We start from the raw sequence: 25,558 nt of genomic DNA, 5'->3' as shown, positions 1-25,558 counted from the left end.
GGGTATGGAAAGACAGTTGAGATTTTGAAAGTGCAGTTGTAAATCAAATCAGAATTTTTCCAGGGGTGGCACAGAATGATGCTGGGTTTGTAGAGGGAAGGGGGATGTAAGTGGAGAGTGATATGAGACTGTGCTCAGAAATGATCTTCTCTCAGTCAGCCCCTTCCTCGTGTCATCTGTTGCTTTACGTCTTTTTGCATATTATCCTGCTGTGTCTTAGCAATCGTAGAATCAGGACATGGGAATTTTCGATGTTCTGAGTAGCTGGGACCAGGAAGTTCTTTTTCTGAAGTTGTTTCTGAAGTTGTTTCTATGTTGATTTTGAGTTGCGCTTAGTGCCACTGGCTCCTAATCAAGAGCTCACAGTAAGCTGACTGGAAGCCAGCTACCAGGAAGACTGGAAAAGCCTCTTTGTTTTGGCCAGCCTTAGTGAATCTATCACTTTAGGGTTGCCACTGGTTGCAGAACAACAGTTTTCATGGGCATATGGCACAGGTTCAGCACAAAGTCAATGCAAAAGCAGCAGAAAATAAATGATCAGCATCCCTGGGCACTCAATGATTAAATACATTGTGTATAATGACCCTCGGCCATCTAGAACTGAAAGACTAAGTGAGAGGGCTGGGGGGGGGGGGGGGCGTGGGGAGTGAACATGAGAGGGGAGAGTGTGGTGAACCATCGTTGGTTCCCACCAGGTAGTGCTGAGCCAGGGTCTGGCCAGTACTATGAGTCTGTATATATGTTACTGTTGGGGTTAGGGTTGGGCTGTTCTACCTGTAATATAGTTCTTATGGTACATCCCAGTCGGGCTCCGCCTCCTGGGAGAGGGATAAAGGTCACTGCTCTGTCTGGGACCCTTCAGTCTGGGATCGTGTATTATATATGGTAGCTCTATTGTAATAGTCAATAAAAGCCTTTATTTCCTCGAGCATCTCTAGCCTCATGAGTTATATCGCGCATCAATTTTATCGACTATTAATTGAACACTCGTCGTTGAAAAAAAAAGAAAACGACACAGAGAGCATGGAGCAAATGCTTAAACCCGAACGGCTTACGCTGGACCCACGTGCGGCAGGCGCCTCCAACACCTTCGACCACTGGTTGAAATGTTTTCAGGATTACCTCGAAGCCTCCGCAGCGGTCACCACCGACGACGACAGACTCCGGGTCCTCCACGCGAGGGTAAGCGACGCTGTATATTTAGTGATCCGTGGGGCCACCAACTACAAAGGGGCCCTCGAGCTTCTTAAGAAGCGCTACATTAAACCGCCAAACGAGATGCATGCTCGATATCTCTTAGCCACTCGACGATGGCAGCCCGGCGAAACGACGGAACAGTACGCATGCGAGCTCCTACAGCTAGCCAGGGGCTGTAACTGCAAAGCAGTGTCGGCAGACCAGAACATGAACGACCTCGCTCGAGATGCGTTTGTGGCGGGAATCGGATCGTCTTATATCCGACTTCGGCTGTTGGAGCAAGGTAATCGCGATCTCACGAAGTCTATAGAGCTAGCGGATGCGCTAGAAACGGCCTCCAAAAGGCTGGCGATGTATCCCGACGACCACGTGGAGACAGCGTGGCAGGGGCAGACACAGACCCCACTTCATCCAGCGGGACCGAAAAGCTGCGTGATTGCGTCCCTACCCTCGGGCCTGACGACGGCAGCAGCTCCAGGCGGCCCACGGTGTTACTGCTGTGGGGGAGTGAAGCACACTCGGCAGCGATGTCCTGCTAAAGCGGTGTTGTGCTCCGCCTGCAGCAAGAAGGGGCATTATTCGAAGGTATGTCGATCCAAACTTCCATCCAGGAACAGCAGTGCGGCGTGTGACTCCCTGGAGCCGGTTTCTTCGTCATCGGCATCGTCAGGGGCTTCTTCCACGTGCGAGGCCAGGACATCGCCATTCCAGACGAAGGAGTCGCAAGAGACGCGTGACCATCAGGGGTCGCTGATTTTGGCGCCATCGCCCACGTGCGACCTATGGGAGCAGCCATTTTGGTCAGCACCGACCGCGAATGACCAGCAGGGGTCGTCATCATCCATCTCAGCTGCCTGCAGTGGCGCCCACGAACCAACGGTGGCATCGATCCTCCTGGACCAGGCAAAGCCTCACAGACTCGACAAGTCCATGATGGACATACAGGTAAACAAACGCACGATTTATTGTCTGTTTGACAGTGGGAGCACGGTGAGCTTTATTCACCCAGACACCGTGAAGCGGTGTGGCCTCCAGATCCAGCCTGTCAAGCAGACAATTTCGATGGCGTCAAGGTCCCAGTCTGTCACCGTGCTAGGGAGTTGCGTGGTAAATCTAACGGTGCAGGGCACGGTTTATGAGAGCTTCAAGCTCTTGGTGTTACCGCACCTTTGCGCGCCAATACTCCTCGGACTAAATTTCATGGTCCACTTGAAGAGTGTAACCCTACAGTACGGTGGGCCACTCCCTCCGCTTTCAGTGGGAGACTCGCAGCCTCTAAATTTCCCAACGCGCTCCACCTGTAGCCTCTCGACGCTTAGGATTACCACACCCTCCTTATTCCAGAATCTCGTGCCAGGCTGCAAGCCCATCGCGACTAAGAGTAGGCGTTACAGTGCTGAGGATCGGATCTTCATTCGATCTGAGGTTCAGCGGCTCCTCAAGGAAGGGATCATACAACCTAGCGCTAGTCCTTGGAGAGCGCAGGTCGTGGTGGTCAAGAGTGGGAACAAACCCCGGATGGCCATAGACTATAGTCAGACCATTAACAGATACATGCAGCTGGATGCGTATCCCCTCTCGCGCATATCTGACATGGTCAACCAGATTGTGCAGTACCGGTTGTTCTCCACCATCAACCTAAAGTCTGCCTACCACCAGCTCCCCATTGACCCAGAGGACCGACAATACACGGCTTTTGAGGCGGATGGTCGCTTGTACCATTTTCTAAGGGTTCCTTTTGGTGTCACCAATGGGGTCTCGGTCTTCCAGCGTGCTATGGACCGAATGGTGGACCATAACGGACTGCGGGCTACCTTCCCGTACCTGGATAACGTCACCATCTGTGGCCATGACCAGCAGGACCACGATACCAACCTTCTTAGATTCCTACGCACTGCATCTCGCCTGAATCTGACCTACAACAGGGAGAAGTGTGTATTTCGCACGCGCCGCCTAGCCATCCTTGGATACGTGGTGGAAAACGGGGTCATTGGCCCTGATCCAGACCGTATGCGTCCCCTCCTCGAACTTCCCCTGCCCACTAGCGTAAAAGCACTAAGAAGATGCTTAGGCTTCTTCTCTTACTATGCACAGTGGGCTCCCAATTACGCGGACAAAGCCCGTCCGCTCATCAAGTCTACCTCTTTTCCCCTAGCACCAGAGGCTCGTTTGGCCTTTGAAAAACTAAAAGCCGACATCGCGAAAGCCACGATGCACGCTATCGATGAGTCCATCCTCTTCCAGGTGGAGAGCGATGCATCTGATTTCGCCCTGGCCGCCACACTTAACCAGGCGGGCAGGCCCATCGCCTTTTTCTCTCGCACCCTCCAAGGCCCCGAAATTCGACATTCGGCGGTGGAAAAGGAGGCCCAGGCCATTGTGGAGGCCGTCCGGCATTGGCGCCATTACTTGGCGGGAAAACGGTTCTCCCTGCTCATGGACCAGCGGTCCGTGGCGTTCATGTTCAATAACACGTTACGGGGCAAGATCAAGAACGATAAGATCTTGAGGTGGAGAATCGAACTCTCCACCTATAATTACGACATCATGTATCGTCCAGGGAAACTCAACGAGCCCTCGGATGCCCTGTCGCGTGGAACATGCGCCAGTATGCAGGAGAATCGATTGCAGGCTCTCCACAATGACCTCTGCCATCCAGGGGTCACTCGGCTCTACCACTTCATAAAAGCCCAGAATCTACCCTACTCGGTGGAGGATGTCAGGTCCATAACCAGAAGCTGCCGGGTATGCGCGGAATGCAAACCGCACTTTTACCGACCTGACAGGGCACAACCCGTTAAGGCCACTCGTCCCTTCGAAAGACTGAGTGTGGATTTTAAGGGCCCCCTTCCCTCGACAGATCGGAATGTGTACTTCCTCAATGTGGTTGATGAGTACTCACGATTCCCTTTTGTCATTCCCTGTTCTGATATGACCGCTGCCACGGTTATCAAGGCATTTCGTGATCTTTTCACCCTGTTCGGTTACCCCTGTTACATCCACAGCGATAGGGGCTCGTCGTTCATGAGCGATGACTTGAGGCAATACCTGCTCTCATACGGGATTGCCTCTAGTTGAACCACGAGCTACAACCCTCGGGGTAACGGACAGGTTGAACGTGAGAATGCTACAGTCTGGAAGGCTGTCTTACTGGCGTTGAAGTCAAAAGGCCTTCCAGTCTCCCGTTGGCAAGAGGTGCTCTCTGATGCGCTCCACTCCATACGCTCACTCCTGTGTACGGCAACCAATGCTACTCCCCATGAGAGACTGTTTTCATTCCCTCGGAAGTCTTCCTCTGGGACCTCATTACCGTCTTGGTTGACGTACTCAGGACCTGTCCTCCTGCGGCGACATGTTAGGACCCGCAAGTCCGACCCTTTGGTTGAACAGGTCCATCTCCTCCACGCCAACCCTCAGTATGCCTATGTGGCATACCCTGATGGGCGAGAGGACACGGTCTCGATTCGAGACCTGGCGCCAGCAGGGGGCTTGGAAACCCCTGTCGCTCCCATACCTCCTGTTAGAGACCCCCCTATTATTGTTTCCCCTCCTGACACGGCGCGGGCAGCATCGGGACCATCACTTAACCCTTTCACTCCCGTGTACAGCTTGCCTGAGTCCAGGAGATGGTCGCCACTTCAAGGCGTGTCCGAGTTCAGCGGATTGTCACCACCTCGGGGTCTACCGGCCTGTGAGACATTGGAGGAGCCGTTGGACACCGCCTTGGGGAGAACGCCACCGCGAGTGCCTACACCGGTGTCATCGCCGGTGTTGAGGAGGTCACAACGACGGTGCGGTCCCCCAGACCGTCTGAACTTATATACTGATGACCAATTGTTCTGTGTTTTTGTACCCCGCCGGCCTTTGTTTTCAAAGGAGGGGTGAATGTGGTGAACCATCGTTGGTTCCCACCAGGTTAGTGCTGAGCCAGGGTCTGGCCAGTACTATGAGTCTGTATATATGTTACTGTTGGGGTTAGGGTTGGGCTGTTCTACCTGTAATATAGTTCTTATGGTACATCCGCCTCCTGGGAGAGGTATAAAGGTCACTGCTCTGTCTGGGACCCTTTAGTCTGGGATCGTGTATTATATATGGTAGCTCTATTGTAATAGTCAATAAAAGCCTTTATTTCCCCGAGCATCTCTAGCCTCGTGAGTTATATCGCGCATCAGAGAGTTAAACTGCTTTGATGTGGAGCCATGCAGATTGAAAAGTCCCGGATTTAATCCCTAGCTCATTGGACCCAGCCTCAGTGTTTATAGACTAAGGAGAGGAAAACTTGACCAGACTTTTTACTCCTGAAACTTTCAGGTAGCATCTGCAGCAAATATGCAACGATAGACATTGTTCAGAACTTTGAATGTGTTTGGGATTTCTGTAAAAATGTCAACCAAGGCGAATTTTCATGCATTTGTTCATGATACTACAAGATAGTGGCTGGAGGGAATCACTCCTATAGGGACAACAAGATGATGGCAGTTCTGATTTCTTCATAATCATGGCGGCACAGCTGCACAGTGGTTGGCACTGCTGCCTCACAGCGCCAGGGACCCGGGTTCAATTCCCAGATTGGGTGACTGTCAGAGTGGAGTTTGCACATTCTCCTCGTGTCTGTGTGGGTTTCCTCCGGGTGCTCCGGTTTCCTCCCACACTCCAAAGATGTGCAGGTTAGGTTGATTGGCCATGCTAAATTGCCTCCTGGTCTTAGGGGGTGTGGTGAACCATAGATGGTTACCACTATGGGTACTGAACCATAGATGGTTAGCACTATGGGTACTTGTACATATGTTACTGTTGTCACTGTTGGGGTTAGGGTTGGGGTGTTCTACCTGTTGGTATTGTTCTGTGGTACACTCCGGTTGGCTCCGCCTACCTGTATAAAGGAGTATAAAGGTCACTGCACTGCCTGGTGACCCTTTAGTCTTGGATTGTATTGTTATATAGTATGCTCCATTCTTGTTACTAATAAAAGCCTTTATTTCCCGGGTACGATCCAGCCTCCCGAGTGATTTAATCGCGCATCAGGGGGTTAGTGGGGTAAATAAGTAGGGTTATGGGGACAGGGCCTGGGTGGGATTGTGGTCGATGCAGACTTGATGGGCCGAATGGCCTCCTTCTGCACTGTAGGGATTCTATGGATTCTAAGTAAAATTGTCAGCACTTATTGTTAAAGTCCTCATGTAAAGACTGGCCAAGTAGTTAAGATGGCAGTACCTATGGAAACATAATCCAGAGAATAAATCAAGAAATGCTTCTTTTTGGGCTCCTTAGGAAAAAAGTACTTCTTTTGGCATGTGCAAGAAGCATTTCTGGAGCGGACTGCTCTTTCATCCCCTCCATGGTTTTAACTGAGTGTCAACAGAGTGGATGTGAAACTTGGACCATTGAATGGCTTGTGCCTCATGCCAACAAGCTGTGGGCTCTACCTGCTTGAACTTTGCTGGTGGTTAAAATCACCCCTCACGTAGACAAGATTCCAGAGAAGCTATCCCCAACCAGACATGATAGCCTTCAATCTGCTTCAACACTTCAGTTCAATGATCAGATCATTAAGATTTGTTCTGCAAAGTTCTGTCCATTGATGCTAGTACTAACAGGCAGAAACAAGTTGTACATCTACTTGAAATATGATATGACAATATCACCAATGATTGTGTAATTACCTTTAATGTATTTTTCCCTATAACTGTTAAAGGTTATTGTGCTGCCTTATCTGTGCTTTTTAAGTCTGACAAAACTTTAGCCAGTGTTATGTTTGCTGTGAATATCTTACAGATGGTTGGGTCTTGGCAGTCATGTTGAAATGAGAATTTCAGCTTGTTGCACGCAATCTTTTCATACTTAATGCATCTTGCCCTCTGGGACCTAATATTTTGTTCCCACCATATGATTGTGAAAGATATCATTGCAGGAATCAACAAGAACAAAAATATTTTACTTGCAACAGAATGGAATTTGTTGACACAAGAAGAAACAGCAACTTTTTCAACATGTAAACCATTTCAATGGGGAATAATTAAAGGCATGATTGGTAATCATTCCACACTTTGTCCTCCCCTATTGATAAACTTATTTCAAAACTTTTCTTCTTTAAGATCTAAAATTACTTTTTGCTGCCCCTCTCCCTCTCTCCAATCTCTGTTTCATGACCTGTTGGGTGGATACTGGCCATTGACACAAGACCCCTCTGATTAGCAACAAAAACAGAAAATGCTGGAGAAACACAGCAGGTCTGACAGCATTTATGGAGAGAGAATAGAGGCAGTGTTTTGAGTCTGGATGACCTTTCATCACAGCTCTGATAGCAGGGGAGTCCAGAACCAGGGGTCATAGTCTAAGGATACAGGGTAAACCATTTAAGATTGGGGGAAGAGAAATTTCTTCACCCAGAGAGTAGTAAACCTATGGAATTTGTTACCACAGAAAGCAGTTGAGGGCAAAACATTGTATGCGGAATCTTACCACTGTTCACCCCATGGGATTTTCCCATCCCACCGCAGTGAACAGAGATTTGGCTGGCCACCAAATTTGCTGACTTCGCTGCAGTGGGAGCATGGCGTGAACAGCAGGTAAGGTCATGCCTCCTATGTTTTCAAGGAGTTAGGTATAATCTTAGGCCTAATGGGATCAAAGGATATGGGGGGAAATCGGGAACAGTTTAGGCGATCAGCAATGATCATAATGAATGGTGGAGCAGTCTCGAAGAGTCAAATGGCCAACTCCCGCTCCGATTTTCTATGTTTCTATGGTCACTTCTATCCATGGCTGTTTCCCAGTCCTCATATGTGTTAATTCTTGGAAGTATCAACCATAAGTATGCAAAATCAGCATGCATAGAGATGCCTTTGATGTTTTGTTTAACATCTTTACCCCAGAACGTTTGCATCAAATTTGAATGAACATGTTGTTGTCCAACTGAATATTGGTTGAAAAATCATGACCATTATGTTTGAATCTCTCCCTGTCCCAGTTTCTTACATGACCCCATTCTTCAGTTGTTCACTCAAGTTAAGTGTAAGTGCATACATACCCTTTTTAGATCTAAACTGTTAGAAATCTCATATCTGGTCTAGTGCTCAGATCAGCTAGTTGTCATCTTCACATTCCTACTCATCCACCATCACAACTGAAATCCTTATCAGTTCCTTTAGCATTTTCATACTGTTCCGTTCAGTCTTTTGAGCTACACCTTACAGAATCTTCAGGGCTTCTATGCTGAAATCCTAACTTGCATTAAATGTCATGTTGATCCAGTAGTAGCACTTTTGCCTCTGAATCACATTATAATCCAGGTCAGAAACTCCAAGGTGTCAGCCTAGATCATAAGTTTTGCACTTCGAAGTTTGGCACGTTTAAGCATAAGATGTATCACTCAGGTATGATTCAAATGACCCACTAGGAGCTTTTATCAAACAAAGTTAATTTAAGAATATAGTTAACGCATAGAAAGAAAATTAGCAATACATTTTCAAAACTACATACAAGAGAAAAACAATCATGATATTGTATATGCCTTCACAGCTAAATGTGCTGCTCCAACACAACAAACATTCTTACAAACATGCACCCCAGTTTCGAAAATAAGTATGCTCACGTGATGCTGGATCTTGCAACTTTGCAACACCTGCTGTGAATTAGCCCTTTGGATGGAGAATTGAAACTCTGACTTCCCTGTCCTGGGGCTCCCAGCACCCCTCGAGGTAGAAATAGAGCCACTGCTGACCTCTAGCTATTAGTCAGCAAACCACTTAAAGACACAGAGGCATTCCTTGCCTTTAGTTACTTGGTGGCCAGCCACCAAGAGCTAAATTTCCAATACCAGGGAGAGACCCAGAAACACGCTGCTTGCAGTCCGGAGTCCAACAGCTTCCGCCTAGCCAGCAGAACCTGCAATGCCAGAAAGAGAGAGAGAGACAAAAACACTGTTATCAGTCTGGAGTTCGAACAGCTTCTAACTCACAAAACTGAAAATAAAGTTCTCCTGTGAAAAAAATTGTCCCACCTGATCTGTCAATAATTTATCCCCCAATGATTTAAAAGGGTTGTACACTCCAGGACAGTGCCTTAGACCAAATTAAAAATAAACAAAATGCCTATTATATGACCCTAGCAACAATTTAAGGACAGACTACTCGGTGACTGCTTATAACTGCAGAGAACATGCTTAAAATGCACTCCTTAAAGGCACATCACAATCATAAATTCATGGGTTCCAACTCGATTCTGGCACTTGAACAATCTAAAATGATAATTCCGTGCAGTACTGAGGAAGCATTGCACAGGTAAATAAAATAGATCCATTGGCACTACCTGAATATTCATTCTTCAATTAGTACACCATAGAACCATAGAACCATAGAAAATTACAGCTCAGAAACAGGCCTTTTGGCCCTTCTTGTCTGTGCCGAACCATTTTATGCCTAGTCCCACTGACCTGCACTTGGACCATATCCCTCCACACCCCTCTCATCCATGAACCCGTCCAAGTTTTTCTTAAATGTTAAAAGTGACCCCGCATTTACCACTTTATCCGGCAGCTCATTCCACACTCCCACCACTCTCTGCGTGAAGAAGCCCCCCCTAATATTCCCTTTAAACTTTTCTCCTTTCACCCTTATAGAACCAATAATACATTGTTCATCATATTTGCTGTAGTGGATCTTGCTGTGCAGAACTCGGCTGCTGTGTTTGTATACCTAACCATAATAATACTTCACCAGGAATGAATTGGTTGTGAGACATTTTGTGACGTCCTTAGGATAAATGAATCACATAAATAAAATCATTTTTTCTTTTGAATCCCACTCTCATATCACACCTGCCCTTGTCACCTTCTGTTGGTTCCCTCATCTCCAATATATCAACTACAAACTCTCCAACCTCATTAGAACAGTGGTTCTCAAACCGGGGTCCACACACCCCTGGGATTTGCCAGAGATGTTTCGTGGTTCTTTTCAGGACCAACCTTATGGATGGGTGATGTGGGTGAATTTCCAGGGTTCCCTATTCAAGAATAATCAAATGAATGGTTTGCTCTGCTCCTCCCATTTGTTTCTCATAAATCCCTACAGTACAGAAGGAGGCCATTTGACCCATCGAGCCTACACCGACAACAATCCCACCCAGGTCCTATCCCTGTAACCCCACATTTTTACCCTTCTAGTCCCCCTGACATGAAGGGGCAATTTAAAATGGCCAATCAACCTAACCTGCACATCTTTGGAGTGTGAGAGGAAACCAGAGCACCCGAAGGAAGCCCACCCAGGCATGGGGAGAACATGCAAACTCCGCACAGACAGTGACCTGAGGCCGGAATTGAACCCACATCCGAGGCGCTGTGAGGCAGAGTGCTAACCACTGTGCCACTATTTCTGCTCTTCCTATGATATGCTCATGCTTTTCCATGCCCTGCTTCACCACACTCTTGTTCTGTCCATGATCTTGCTCTGCTCCATCTTGTCCTGCACTCCCAGCAATTGCCCAAGTGCTTTCACAAAGCTCTGCTATCTCCTGCTCCTTTGCTCTCCATGTTCTGATCGCTCTGGGTTCCTGACCTCCCCATGCTCCTGCCAAGAATAGACAAACTCTGCAGTGAGAAGCAGACACGCCCATCTGACTAATAGGTAAACATCTGCTTTCTTAAAAAAAACAGCATTTAAAACATTCTTTACAAGCTGCCCTTTGATGATTATTATACAGTGTCAGAAAGTTGGATGGGTGTGGGTGTAGTGGGGTCTGTGATTATTAATTCCTTTGAAAGGTGATGCTTCAATTCGGAAGAAGTTTGAGAACTATAGCTCAAAGAAAAATCTCTTCATGACCTTGTTTCAAAGTATCTCCCCATAGCCTCCTCCTGCACAATGCCACAGATTGTATGCACCATTTAGCCTGAGCTGCCTCCCTGAAATCCAGCAATATGGGCCTGTTCATTGGAATTCTCTTCCAGAACCCCATCATTTGGCTTGATGGCTTCAACCTCATCTTTGACAGCTTCCTCCAGTGGTTCTAGCATTCACTGCTTGGTGTCTGAATTTTTACCTGATCTCTTGCCTTGAGGTGTCTTACTCAGTCAACTTTGTTTATACAAGTGTAAGTTGCTGTTGATGGAACAATGATATGATCATTTGATCATAGACATTGTAGGATTGTATGCCAATTATGATGGTATAAAATGTGGAAACATTTTATTGGTTCACTATTCCTTAGGTAATTTGTATGGTGAATGCAAATATTGGCAGTATTAGTCAAAGGTAGAATTTTAAAAATCAGGTAGAATAAAATCTTTGTTGCAGGCCAGCTGCATTATATTATATGAAGTGCCTATTCTAAAAACAACACAGGGGCAATGGGGTGAAACTTGGAAGAGGCATGGTCACAAGATAGTTACGAATGATGAAAGGTATTCAGCACGTTCCAAATGAGCAAGAGCCTAAAATCTCAAGAATGCAGTTCAAAAAAATATACATTTCTGGATTTGCATCTCCACTACTCTCTTTAGAGCACCAATTCTAATGAATGGGACCATTATTCAATTAAACCAGGGGGTTCTAAATATGTCTTAAATTTAGCCAGGTTATATGATGAACTAAATGTATCTATGATCATATTAAATTTTGTGCAGACATGATTGGTGAACAAGAATGATGGAAGTCTTATGATTTAAGATCTCACTGTAAAATTCACCTCTTAATCTAGTGCAAGTGCCCGGTTATTCCAAATCTATAGGTACATCAATTTATTCAATGCACCTGCCCAGTATACTTTGAAGCATAATTAATTAGCATTAATATTCCCATCAAGTTCCATTACTATTCTTCAATTGTGATTCATCAACATATATCAGTTTGTTTTACTGGACCTGTGTTGATTTCTTTATTAGCTGCAATGTAGGTGCAGATTTCCAACCCGAATTGTCCACGTAGGTATCAGTTTTCATCTCCAGCCCTTATGTAGATTTCCATTTACAGTACTGGTCCTCATGTAGGTTTTCATTATTAGCTCCTACTTAGGTTTCAGTTTCCATGCCTGAGCTCATCCATAGGTACCAGTTTGTGTTAGTAGCTTTTATGTAGCTATCGGTTTCCATTATTAGTCTTTGTGTAGGTGTCAGTTTCCATGATATATGTGTCAGTTTCCATTACTGGACACTGTGTAGATGTCAATTTCCATTACTGGACTGATGCATGTGTCAGATTCTATCAACACCTCCTATTGATATGTCAGTTTTCACCAATAACATCGATATCACCAATTATATTTGTTCGTTGATTTGATTCCAGAGAAACAAAAATTTGACAGAAGGTTTTAACATTGTAAAGCATTTAGACAGAGAAAATAAAGAGAAACTGGCTGAAGGATCAATAACACAAAGTTTAAGGTAGATGGCAAAAGAACCTGGGACAACAGGAGGAAAACATCTTTTACCCAATGAGTGGTTAGGATTTGGAAGAGTGGAGTTTCAATAGCAGCCTCCCAAAGAAATTTGGATAAATATTTGAAGGAAAAAAAATTTGCAAAGATATGGGGAAAGAGTAAGGGAGTGGGAATAATTAGAATACGCTTCAAAAAATTCAATGCGGACGTAATGGGGTCCTTCTCTGTTGTCCTTGTCTATGCTTCACTAAATGGGAGTCAATGGATTCAATCTTCGCAGAGTTAGGGAGATTCTGCAGACCTTTAAGAAGCGTGGCAGGGGCTGAATTCCAGGATTCCTGGTTCTATCCCTGGTACTACCAATTTTCACTCGAGCAGGCCAGCGCGGATCGCAGTTCTGGACCCTGCACTCCCAAGACAGCTGGCTCCATTGTAGATATTGGCATCTCTTAGCACCCTCCTCAAAACTCACAGAGTCAGGCCAGCTTTTCTACAACACATGGTACATGGACCCTTGTAGGTGTCACAAACCATAGACTGGATGAGGGAACCTTTTGAATGATAAATTCAAAAGGCTTTACCCATGCCCTTCATGCCAAGCTATGCACCTCCATCTGCCCACCATGACCCCTCATACCATCCAAGCCAAGCTATGACACCCTCATATCAATTCTCCCAGTATGCACTATATCATGTAAAGAAAAAAATGAACCTTATAGTGACAATAGCATGTGTGGAAAAGCTTTAAAAACATTTAATAATTCGTTCGTAAAAATATGTTTTTACTACAGCCCAATAAAAGTGCCAATCATGCAGCCCCTTTAGAGTATCAATAGCAGAAACTGCAAGCATTTGACACCTCTATCTTATGTAAATAAATATTGTGCAATTAAGAAATGAATCACAAAGAGAGAACTGCCAATCAACAATGCATTCATGGGGTAAAGCTGTTTCAACATACTAAAGGATGTCTGGGTTCTCAATAGAGCTTTTCGACACGTTATTGTTACTATAGGCGGGATTTTACAGCCTCGCTTGGGCGAGACTGGAAATTCTCGCCGAAAGTCAGCAGAGATTTCCATTGTCAGACCCTCGCCCACTCCGATTCCATGGCGGGTGTGGTGGTAAAGTTCTGGCATGTGTGCTTAATTGGTTCTGCACAGAGTGTATACTGGGAGATTGGGCATGGACGTGCCATAGTCTGGTCACGGAGGTTATGAGGGGCCATAGTGGGTAGGTGGAAGATAAGTTTTTGGCATGGAAAGCATGAAGGATCATGGATGGTGTTGCAGGAGCATAGGTTGGCACGAGGTGCATTGGTAAAAACTTACGGTTTGACATTTCAAAATGTTCCCTCATCCAGAGCATGATTCATGACCCCTCTGAGGGGCCATGAACCACAAGTCCTAGAAACGTTGGTCCAACTCCATGAAAATTGGAGGGACATGGGGTTGGGTGGGCATCATGAGGTGGCATGGATGGGCATGGGAAATGTGTGGAGGGTGAGGGAGGTGTGACGGGTGAGGACTAGAATGCTTCTTTTGTTTTATTGTTTCTATTGTTTATTGAAGTCCCAAGCACTGAGGTATGCCTTTTAAACAGCCTGCTCCAGTACCTGGCAACTGCTGTGGCTGCCTCTGGACTGTTTCTGTGGACAACTGCCTGACTCCCATTAACATCCCTGTGGTGAACCATCGTTGGTTCCCACTGGATAGTACTGAGCCAGGGTCTGGCCAGTACTACAAGGATGTACATATGTTACTGTTGGGTTGTGCTACTTGTTGCTGTTGGGGTTAGGGTGGGATTGTTACACCTTTGTGCTGTAGTGTTGTGGTACATCCCAGTCGGGCTCCGCCTCCTGGGAGAGGTATAAAGGTCCCTGCTCTGGCTGGGACCCCTCAGTCTGGGATCGTGTATATAATTATTGGCTGCTTCATTACAGTAAATAAAAGCCTTTATTTCCCGAGCATCTAGCCTCGTGTTTGATAACGCGCATCAATCCCTCCACCCAAAATGAGAATTCTGCTTTGGAAGCACTTTCTCCAGAGGTGGGAAGGCCGAGCAAGGAAACTTCCCAAGTCCCAAATGGATGAAAATCCAGCCCAATGATTTCTGCTAGTCACGCATTGTGCGGTCTTTCGTAATATCAAAACAAAACCTGCAATTCACCTTCACCAGTGAAATATTCCATTACAGTCTGAATTATATTTTAACCTAAGCTCTGGATAAATGTTTTGTTTAAGTAGAGATGAATACCACATGTTTAAATCACTTTCCAAACTGTACGCTCCTGCTCCACCCCAATACATTTAAACTGAAAGTAAAATAAAGGGGAAATGTGAGCAATTCCTTGCACAACACACATTCGTTTCAAGTTTAATTTTAATCATATCAGGAAAAGGAACCGCAAACTCGGCAGATTGGGGAACAGGGCTACGAAGGAAGGAGCTGACTATTGACAGCAGCATTCGTTGGACTATGTTTACCTTTCCTTTCTATTCAATAAGACAATGGTTTAAATAATGGTGAGTTTAATGACATTCATATTTTTTAATGATATTATTTTTCCATGGGATAAAGTTTTAAAATTTATTTATTAGTGTCACAAGTAGGCTTACATTAACACTGCAATGAAGTTACTGTGAAAATCCCCGAGGCGCCACATTCAGGCACCTGTTCGGGTACACTGAGGGAGAACTTAGCATTGCCAATGCGCCTAACCATCACATCTTTCGGACTGTGGGAGGAAACCAGAGCACCCAGAGGAAACCCATACAGTCACGGGCAGAACATGCAGGGTTTGCACAGACAGTGACCCAAGCCAGGAATCAAACCCAGGTCCCTGGCACTGTGAGGCAGCAGTGCTACCATGCTGTCCCATGCTGGATATGAGCATTTGTTGCTCGTCTCTAATTGCCCTTGAACTGTGCATCTTACTGGGCCATTTCAGAGGACACTTCAGAGTTAACCACATTGCTGTGTGTCACACGTAGGCCAGACCAGGTAAGGGCAGCAGATTTCCTTCCCTAAAGGACATAAGTGAACCAGATGGGTTTTGACGACAATCAATAGTAATTTGACAGTCACTTTTCATGAGGCTAGTTTTTAATTCTGCATTATGTTAATGAATTTAATCCCATGTGGTGGGATTTGAACCCATATCACCAGAGCTTGGGCCCCTCGATTACTAGTCCAGTGACATTACCATCTCCCCGTAACGTCTAGCAATCTGTAAAATGGAAAAGATACGTGCTGAAATGGCAACCGTTGTTGGATTACAAGTGCCCCACAACCATCAGCTTCACAAAGCTGGCAGCTTGCCCTTAACCTTCCCATGAGTTCCATGCTGTATTTGCATATTAATTACTCATTAAACTCACCACAGCAAGTTAAAGATAGTACCTCATGTCTTCTTTCTAATGAGGAAATGAATGTTCATGAAATGCCTAAACAAATTCTCCAGGCCAAGAGAGAACCACATTTAAACTATGGAATCTTATACCCACAGATTGTAAATTGTTGAAATTTTGAAATGTTATTCTTCGAAAAAATGGAGTAAAAGGAGTCACTTTGATCAAATTCTGTGAACTATTGGCAGAATAAATAGAAAAAGTACTGTCAGAGATTTAATACTGAGGTGCCAGCCCTGCCTACCAGTCTGGGCTGTACAGCTTCCACAGGCCCTGGAACACTTGACTCTTGCCGGGATTGTACAACCTCACTCGGGTGGGGCTTGTAAAATCCCATCCGAGGCCAACGGAGAATTCTGTTTTGCGAGCCTTGCCTGCCCCGGATTCAGGGGGGGGCGTGCCGGTAAAATTCTGGTCTCTATTTTACATGATTCAGGCAAATAGTTGCCTGAAGTCATGGTTTCCATCCTCATGAGGCAGGGTCTCCATGCCCTCACAGCTTAGATCATAGAAGATCATAGAACCCTACAGTGCAGAAAGAGGCCATTCGGCCCATCGAGTCTGCACCGACCACAATCCCACCCAGGCCCTACCCCCATATCCCTACATATTTTACCCACTAATCCCTCTAACCTACTCATCTCAGGACACTAAGGGGCAATTTTAGCACAGCCAATCAACCTAACCCGCACATCTTTGGACTGTGGGAGGAAACCGGAGCACCCGGAGGAAACCCATGCAGACACGAGGAGAATGTGCAAACTCCACACAGACAGTGACCCGAGTGGGAATCGAACCCAGGTCCCTGGAGCTGTGAAGCCGCAGTGCTAACCACTGTGCTACCGTGCCGCCCTGGTTTTTGACAAAGTGACAAATCACCAGATGTACCAAATTGTATCTTGAAAACAAACACTGCGGGACATTGAGAGAGATCCAGTTCAGCACCCGGCCCTGGAAACGAGCAGTCGTTCCTCCAACCACCACCGCAGTTGGCACCTGATCAGGTGAAGGGGCCGAAACCAAAAGGGCATCTCAGGGTCATGACCTGGAGAACAGATGCCAAGTGGGGTCTGAGTGGTTTCTGGGGGATTTGAGGGGCTGCTTTGTGGTGAGGAGTTCGGTGAGGGGTAAAAGAGGCGTGAAAAACCCGGGGTTGGGAAGTTTTGGGTTGGTGCCATGTCCCCGGGTCAGTGTGCGGTGGCGTCCCCTCAGGAGAGGCGGTCCGGCCCGGCTTGCCGCTTACTTGCAGCTTGCTGGAGCCTATCAGATGGGCCCTGTCAGGGGGTGAGGGTGGGTCAACCATCCGAGTGGGGTGGCGGGGGTCGGTCTTAAAGTAATAGTGGCACTTGTTGCTGGGGGAAAAAGGGTGGGGAGGGGGCACGTGGAACACAGGGTACCCGATTGGGAGGGAAGTCCCCTGAGCCTGCAGGATGTCACTGGCCTTAACCACTGGTGGTGGGAAGAGGCCATTCAGGGCATCTTAATTATCCTCTGAAGGGTCACTAATCACTTGCAGTGCTGCTGGTAATATCAGTGGAGATGGGGAGGCGAAGGATGTAGCTCCCCTCCCCAGCCTCCATCCCCAACGCAACCCCCCCTCTCCCCCCCCCCCGCCAATCTCCACCTCCCAACTCACTCCCAGGAGTTTGTAAAATTCAGCCACTGTCTCGTCTGACAACTATTTAAAGCAGCAGAGTAATTAGGGTCACACAGTCTCACCAGTGTTGTTCACGGGTTCTGCTTTTAAATTGAGGTAACAGCATCATCGCGATAAATTTTCTCAGCAGCGGCCACAAGGACCGATGTAAACATTATTAGCTCGACTTTCAGTGAGCTAACGCAGCAATGTTAAAAGCAGTTTCTGAGAGTCCTTTTGTCCACAACTGCCAGAATCAATTTACCCGTGACAGTCGCTATCAGGAAACGTGACCTTACTTCATCTTGTATCTCTTGGGTACACAAAGTCAGTGGTGTAGAAATGAATGAAAGCACAAAGACCTCCACCAGGAGCCTTCTCTTGTTTTTTTTCTTTTGTTGTTAGATTTTCCAGCAACAAATTTGATCACAATATCAAAAAGCCCCCTTTTCCTTTTGTAAAAACCATCGAAAGCCCAATGATCAGGATTACATTTCTCCTTGCTCATGAAGAATTGAATTAATTATCTTTGTTCCTAAGCAGATGGATATCAAGGGATCATATGATGTCAATGGAACACAGAGAATGTATAGAGAGACCAATCAAGTCTTGAGGTAGATTGTTGCTATTTAAATTAACTGTACCCTCTGGATGAATAACATTTGTCCTCTACTGACTACAGATTTTGGTTGTAAAATATTCTATTCTGAATGCAAATGAGTCTCCTTTTCGATTAGCATTCCGCTTGATATTTAGGTCCAATTAAAATTTTTACGCAGTGCAGTTTCTTAAGTAGATGGGTCTCATGCTGCAAAAGATATCAATATTTAATCCGATGATTGAGTGAAGTGATTTGAATGGAAGTTTTGAATAGCTTGGAGAGCAAGGTGGGGTAGCACACATACGGTGAGTGGGAATTACAGAGACAAATGTGATTATAATGGCATGATGTGGAGATGCCGGCGTTGGACTGGGGTAAACACAGCAAGAAGTTTAACAACACCAGGTTAAAGTCCAACAGGTTTATTTGGTAGCAAAAGCCACACAAGCTTTTGGAGCTCCAAGCCCCTTCTTCAGGTGAGTGGGAATTCTGTTCACATGATTTTACCAGTAAAGAAACAAATCACAAACTTTACCATGGTGGCAGGGGGTGGGGGCGTGCAAGAATAGCCTACATCTCCCCATCTCCCAAGAACCCAATGTCCTACTATGAGCGAAGCAATGTCAATAACATCAGTGGGGTGACGAAATTAAATGGTTTGCTGATGACACAAAACTAGGTGGGATGTGAGTGGTGAGGAGGATATAAAGAAGCTTCTAGTTGATATTGACAAGTTAAGTGAATGGGCTGTTTGTGAACAGAATTCCCACTCACCTGAAGAAGGGGCTTGGAGCTCTGAAAGCTTGTGTGGCTTTTGCTACCAAATAAACCTGTTGGACTTTAACCTGGTGTTGTTAAACTTCTTACTGTATTATAATGGCAGACAGACATAGAAACGGAGAAAATAGGAGCAGGAGTCCACCCTTTGACCTCTCGAGCCTGTTCTGCCATGCAATATGATCATGGCTGACCTTCATCTCAATGCTATATTCTCGCTCTCTTCCCATATCGCTTGACACCTTAGTGTCTAGAAATCATCTATTTCCTTTTTAAATATATTCAGTGATCTGACCTTCACAGCTTTCTATGGTAGGGAATTCCACAGTTTTACCATCCTCTGTGTAAAGAACTTTCACCTCATGTCAGTCCTAAATGGCTTACTCCATATCCTGAGACTGTGACTCATTGTTCTAGACCCTCCCCAATCAGTGGGGACACATCATCCCAGCATCCAGTCTGTCCCGCGCTGTCAGAATTTTATATGCTCCAATGAGATCCCCTCTCATTCTTCTAAATTCCAGTGAATACAGGCTTAGTTGATTCAATCTTTTCTCACACGACAATCCTGTCTGGTGAATCAGTCTGGTGAACGGTCGCTGCATTACTTGTATGGCAAGTTATCCTTTCTTAGCTAAGGAGACCAAAGTTGTACACAATACTCCAGGTGTTGTCTCACCAAGAGGCCCTGTACAGCTGCAATAAGACATCCTTACTTGTGTACTCAAATCCTTTTGCAATGTAACTGCTAGTTGCACCTTCATGTTTGCTTTCAGTGACTGGTGTACAAGGACACCCAGGTCCTTTTGTATATCAACATTTCTCAATCTATCACAATTTAAATAATACTCTGCAATTCTGTTTTTCCTACTGAACTGGATAATCTCACACTTTCCCATGTTACACTGCATCTTATTTGCCCATTCACTTAACTTGTCAATATCAACTAGAAGCTTCTTTACATCCTCCTCACCACTCACATCCCACCTAGTTTTGTGTCATCAGCAAACCATTTAATTTCGTCACCTCACTGATGTTATTGACATTGCTTATCTCATAATAGGACATTGGGTTCTTGGGAGATGGGGAGATGTAGGCTATTCTAGCATGCCCCCCACCCCCTGCCACCATGGTAAAGTTTGTGATTTGTTTCTTTACTGGTAAAATCATTTCTGCAAATCATGAAATGAGTTGTGGTCAAATCTTGCCGCTCTGTAAATCTATTGACATTTTAGTCCTGTTGATTTATCTATATTACTCTGCTGATATATGTTTCCTGTAACTTATGACATGGATGTCGAACCTATGACCCATGTGGGACCCTTGAGCCTTTGTAAAGCACCCACTGAAGCCCAGACGCTTCAGTTCGATTTGTGCTAGATGCTAATACAGATGTCAGGGAGCCTGAAAACTTAACGGTGGTAAATGAGTAGAGTTGATGGATGGACGGATGGAATTTCATGCACCTGGAGGTGATTTAAACATTGTGGCCACGACAAACATCTACTTAGCGTCCGTTTTCATGTGTGCTGTTTTGCCCCCAAAATAGCATCCAGGAAACACTTCTGGTGTGAGCCCTTAGAGTGTCATTTTGCTGAGGATGTTAACATATATAGGAAGTGTTTGCTGAAGAATGCAGAGTAGGAAGTAATGCTGATATGATGCCAGCTCTACCACCTTGGAGTTCCATGCTTCAGTTTAACTCCTCTCTCATCCTCGCATATCTGAACATGTGTTCAATAAAAGGGAAGATCTCTCGTGGGTGATAATTAAAGCAATCATCAAGCTACTTTACTTTCAGGTTAGTTGAGGATTGATTTCCACTAGCTGTTGCTGGGACTGTGGGAGGGACTTGGTAGTTTGTTTAAAGTTACTAAAGTGTACAGAGAGTGGTGTGGGAGATGCTGAAGGAATTTCTCCTGACTTCAAGGATTCTGCCCAAACCATCTGCTCCTGGAAATAGATGCAGTACTGCATCTACCTTGGAATAAAAGGTGACAGGGAGAATGAGCAGAGGTGACACAGAAGAAGGCAAGCTGTTAAAAGAGGAAGGAGGAAAAAGGGGGAAAGGGTTTTCAGGAAGGGGCCATATTCGATCAGGATATTCAGGAATAATTCTCCTATCTGAATGCTAATGACATATCTGACAATATGTCTGATGTCTCTGGTTCATTAAGGATTTCTTCAGTGAAATCTACCACTTGGTGCAGCCACAATTACAGCCTCAGAGCAGGATGAGGACAGCCTAGCCTGTGACTGTGGCCATGAGCATTTACACAACAGGTAATATTTGTAGGTGATATTGGCACCATTTTCTACTTTGCAATCCACTGTTGAATAAGGGAGGCCTTACCAGAGAGAAGCAGGAGAGGTAATCACAGTGCTCCGTGAAGATTTCAAGATTATCCAAGATGCAAAGTGCCATTAATTCATGTATATCACTTTTCAATTCTGCAATATAGTTTAAAGATTTAAAGTTTATTTATTTGTGTCACAAGTAGGCTTACATTAACACTGCAATGAAATTACTGTGAAAATCTCCTAGTCGCCACACTCCGGTGCCTGTTCGGGTACACTGAGGGAGAATTTAACATGGCTGATGCACCTAACCAGCACTTTTGGACCGTGGGAGGAAACCCAGACGAAACCCATGCAGACATGGGGAGAACATACAGACTCCGCACAGACAGTGACCCAAGCTGGGAATCGAACCGGGTCCCTGCTAACCACTGTGACACCGTGCCGCCCATGAAATCAAAGAGGACTATTCTATTCTTCAAAATCCAGCTGGCGTGCAACTGTACACAATATATAGTGCAAGTCACTGTCCAGTATCCTGATAGCAGTGAAGATGTCTTAATTACGCAGTAATCCATTGTACCCTCTGCATTTGTGCTGCACTGAGAAACCAGAGGCTGACATCAGAGCAGCAAGGGCTATCCTGTGATGATATGGTTCATGACTCTGGTGCATAATTCTTACACGTGTGGCAGCAAACATAGAGTGAAAGACATGCTGCTACCAAAATATACTGTCAACATGCTTGGGGTTTCCATTAACCAGAAACTCAGCAGCACTCGCCACATAAACATTGTGGCTACAAGAGTGGGTCAGAGGCTAGGAATACTGTGGTGAATAACTCATCTCCTGACTCCCCAAAGCCTGTCTACCATCAACAAGGCACATGTCAGGAGTGTGATGGGATACTTCCCACTTGCCTGGATGGGTGCAGCTCCAATAACACTCAAGAAGCTTAACACCATCCAGGACAAAGCAGCCCACTTGATTGGCACCACATCTACAAATATCCTCTCCCTCCACCACTGAAGCTCAGTAGCAGCAATGTGTATTATCTACAATATGCACTGCATAAGTTCACCAAAGATCCTTAGACAGCACTTTCCCACCGCGTGACCACTTCCATCTAGAAGGACAAGGGCAGCAGATATATGGGAACACCACCACCTGCAAGTTCCCCTCCAAGCCACTCACCATCCTGACTTGGAAATATATCGCTGTTCCTTTGCTGTCACTGGGTCAAGATCCTGGAATTCCCTCCCTAACGGCATTGTGGGTCAACCCACAGCATGTGGGCTGCAACTTTTCAGGAAGGCAGCTCACCACCACCTTCTCAAAGGCAACTAGGGATGGGCAATAAATGCTGTAAGAAGTTTCACAACACCAGGTTAAAGTCCAACAGATTTATTTGGTAGCAAAAGCCACTAGCTTTCGGAGCGCTGCTCCTTCGTCAGGTGAGTGGGTGTTCTAATTCTAGTCACATCAATAAATGCTGGCCAGACAGCGACCCTCATGCCTCATGAATGAACAAAAAAATGTGATAGAGCAGCCCTTTGAGATACTTAAACAGTTTTTCCAGTGATTGGACTACTCTGGAAGACCGTCAGCCCAGGGGTGTCATGATACATACAATATCAACTGGAATATCAGTAAGCAGAACTTTATTTTCCATCTGATCTACAATCCCATTGTTTCCATTCCCTCTGTTAGACATCAATGGCCACAAGCAAAAACAAAAATCATTAAAAACATTCCAAACAAAATTTATACATCAAATCATGCCATATGGCATACAAAAATTAAATAAGCATGCTTGTACATTGCCTAGAGGCCGACAAGTCTCTGTACCAAGTGGATTTCCTAGGATCTTTAAAGAGGCAGCTAATGAGACAGCATTCATTTTCTAAAATTCACTAGATTCTGGTAAGGTTTCATCAGACTTAAATGTAGCAAATATAACCCTTCCATCCAAGAAGGGAGGGTGCCAGAAAGCAGAAAACTTTAGGCCAGGTAGCTTGATGTCTATTGTGGGGTAAGTGTTAGGATCATTAAAGAGGTTATAGCTGGGCACTTAGAAAAACCCAATTTATTGGGAAGACTCAGCATGATTTTGTGAAAGACACATCATGTTTAATCAATTTATTGGAGTTCTTTGAAGAAGTAACATGTGCTGTGGATAACGGGGAGTCTTTAGATGTACTGTACTTGGATTTCCAGAAGGCATTTGATAAGGTGCTACATAAAAGATTATTGCGGAATACAAAAGCTGGTGGTGTAGTGGGTAATATATTAGAAGGTAGGCTGGTTGGTTGGCAGACAGCAGAGTACACATAATTGGGCCTTTGTCTGACTAGCAGGATGTGATGAGTGGCGTCCACAGGGGTTTGTGCTGGGGCTTCAACTTTCCACAATTTACATCAATGTCTTTGATGAGGGGAGGGAACATATGGTAGCTAAATTTTCAGATGACACAAAGATAAGAAGGAACGCATGTTATGAAGAAGACATGGGGAGTTTGCAGATGGATATAGAAAGGTTGAATGAGTGGGCAAAAATCTGGAAGATTGAGCATAATGTTGGAAAATGTTGTCCGCTTTGGCAGGAAGAATAAAAAGTATTACTGAAATGGAGAATGACTGCAGAATTCAGAGGTTCAGAATGATCGAGGTGTTCTCGTGCATGAGTTACAAACTGTTAGTATGCAATACAGCATGTAATCAACAGGCTAATGGAATGTGGAATGGCATCCTTTATCATAAGAGAAATTGAACATTGAACTAAGGATGTTATGCTTCAGTTAAGCAGGACATTGGTGAGACTATTGGTGCAGACTTGATGGGCTGAATGGCCTCCTTCTGCACTGGAGGGATTCTGTATGACTGCATCTCAAATACTGGGCGTGGTTTTGGTCTCCTTATTTAAAGAAGGATGCATTGAATGCAGTTCAGAGGAGGTTTCCTAAATAGATACCTGGACTGAGCAGGTTGTCTTATCAGGAAAGGTTAGACAGGCTGGGCATGTTTCCATTGGAGTTTAGAAGAATGAGAGATGACCTGACTGAATTCTATAAGATCCTGAATGGTCTTGACAATTGGTGACATTGAAAGGACATTTCGTCTTGTGGGTGAGTCCAGAACCAGGAGACACTTTTAAAATTAGTGGTCGTGGTTTTAGGACCGAGATGAGGAGAATCTTTTTCTCTCAGAGAGTTGTGCGACTTTGGAACTCTCTACCTGAGAAGGTGATGGAAGTGGGGTCACTGAATATTTTGAAGGCAGATAGATTCTTGTTAGGCAAGGGAATCAAAGGTTATTGGGAGTAGATGGGGAATGTGGAAGTCGAAACACAAACAGATCAGACATGATATTGTTGAATGGCAAAGCAGGCTTTGGGGCGGAGGGTCTAAATGGCCTACTCCTATTTTAAATGTTCATATCTTAATGTATGTCTTCTGTGTGCTTCTGCCTATCCTAGTGTTCCTATGATGTGGAGGTGCCGGCGTTGGACTGGGGTAAGCACAGTAAGAAGTCTCACAACACCAGGTTAAAGTCCAACAGATTTATTTGGCAGCACAAGCTTTCGGAGTCTCGCTTCTTCAGGTGAGTGAGGAAAAATCTGAAGAAGGAGCGAGACTCCGAAAGCTAGTGCTGCCAAATAAACCTGTTGGACTTTAACTTGGTGTTGTGCGACTTCTTACTAGTGTTCCTATACAGTGCAATCCCAGTAGCTGCAGCATGGCAGGTGGAAGGCTGCAATTCCTTTTTGAAGGGGGGACTACAGGAGGCCTTGCAGGAAGACGTCTCACAGCATGGATCCTAAGGCCCAACTTCAGACTTCACCACGTTGGCACAAACAGAGCAGTCGAGGCTCATCAGCAACAGAGAAGCAGCAGGGAATGGCAGACAAATATAGAGAGACAGAAACAGAAAAACTGAGACATAAATAGCATTATGAAGATGTCGATGAAGAGAAGGATCATATCTTGTGACTCAGCATGTGCATTGCCACGGATAATTGATTTGTCCATGAAAATGATATTGTGTAACTTTTACCTTATTACCTGATTTAGAATCTTGTCATTTTACCTTGTTACCTTCTAAATTTATCAATCAGTAGGATGAGCAATGTCATGATGAACTAGCACATGGTCTAAGGCAATATGAAAAAGGGTTTGACGTTCGGTTATTTTTAGTTATTAATGGGTCTTTTGTGGGTCTTTTGTGAACTCATCCGAGGCAGTGGGAACAGAAACATAGACAGCCATAG

This window comes from Mustelus asterias, chromosome 20 (assembly GCF_964213995.1).
Source record: "Mustelus asterias chromosome 20, sMusAst1.hap1.1, whole genome shotgun sequence".
Classification (NCBI taxonomy): Eukaryota; Metazoa; Chordata; class Chondrichthyes; order Carcharhiniformes; family Triakidae; genus Mustelus; species Mustelus asterias.
The sequence above is the reverse complement of the archived record's forward strand: the minus strand, read 5'-3'. Positions refer to the sequence as shown.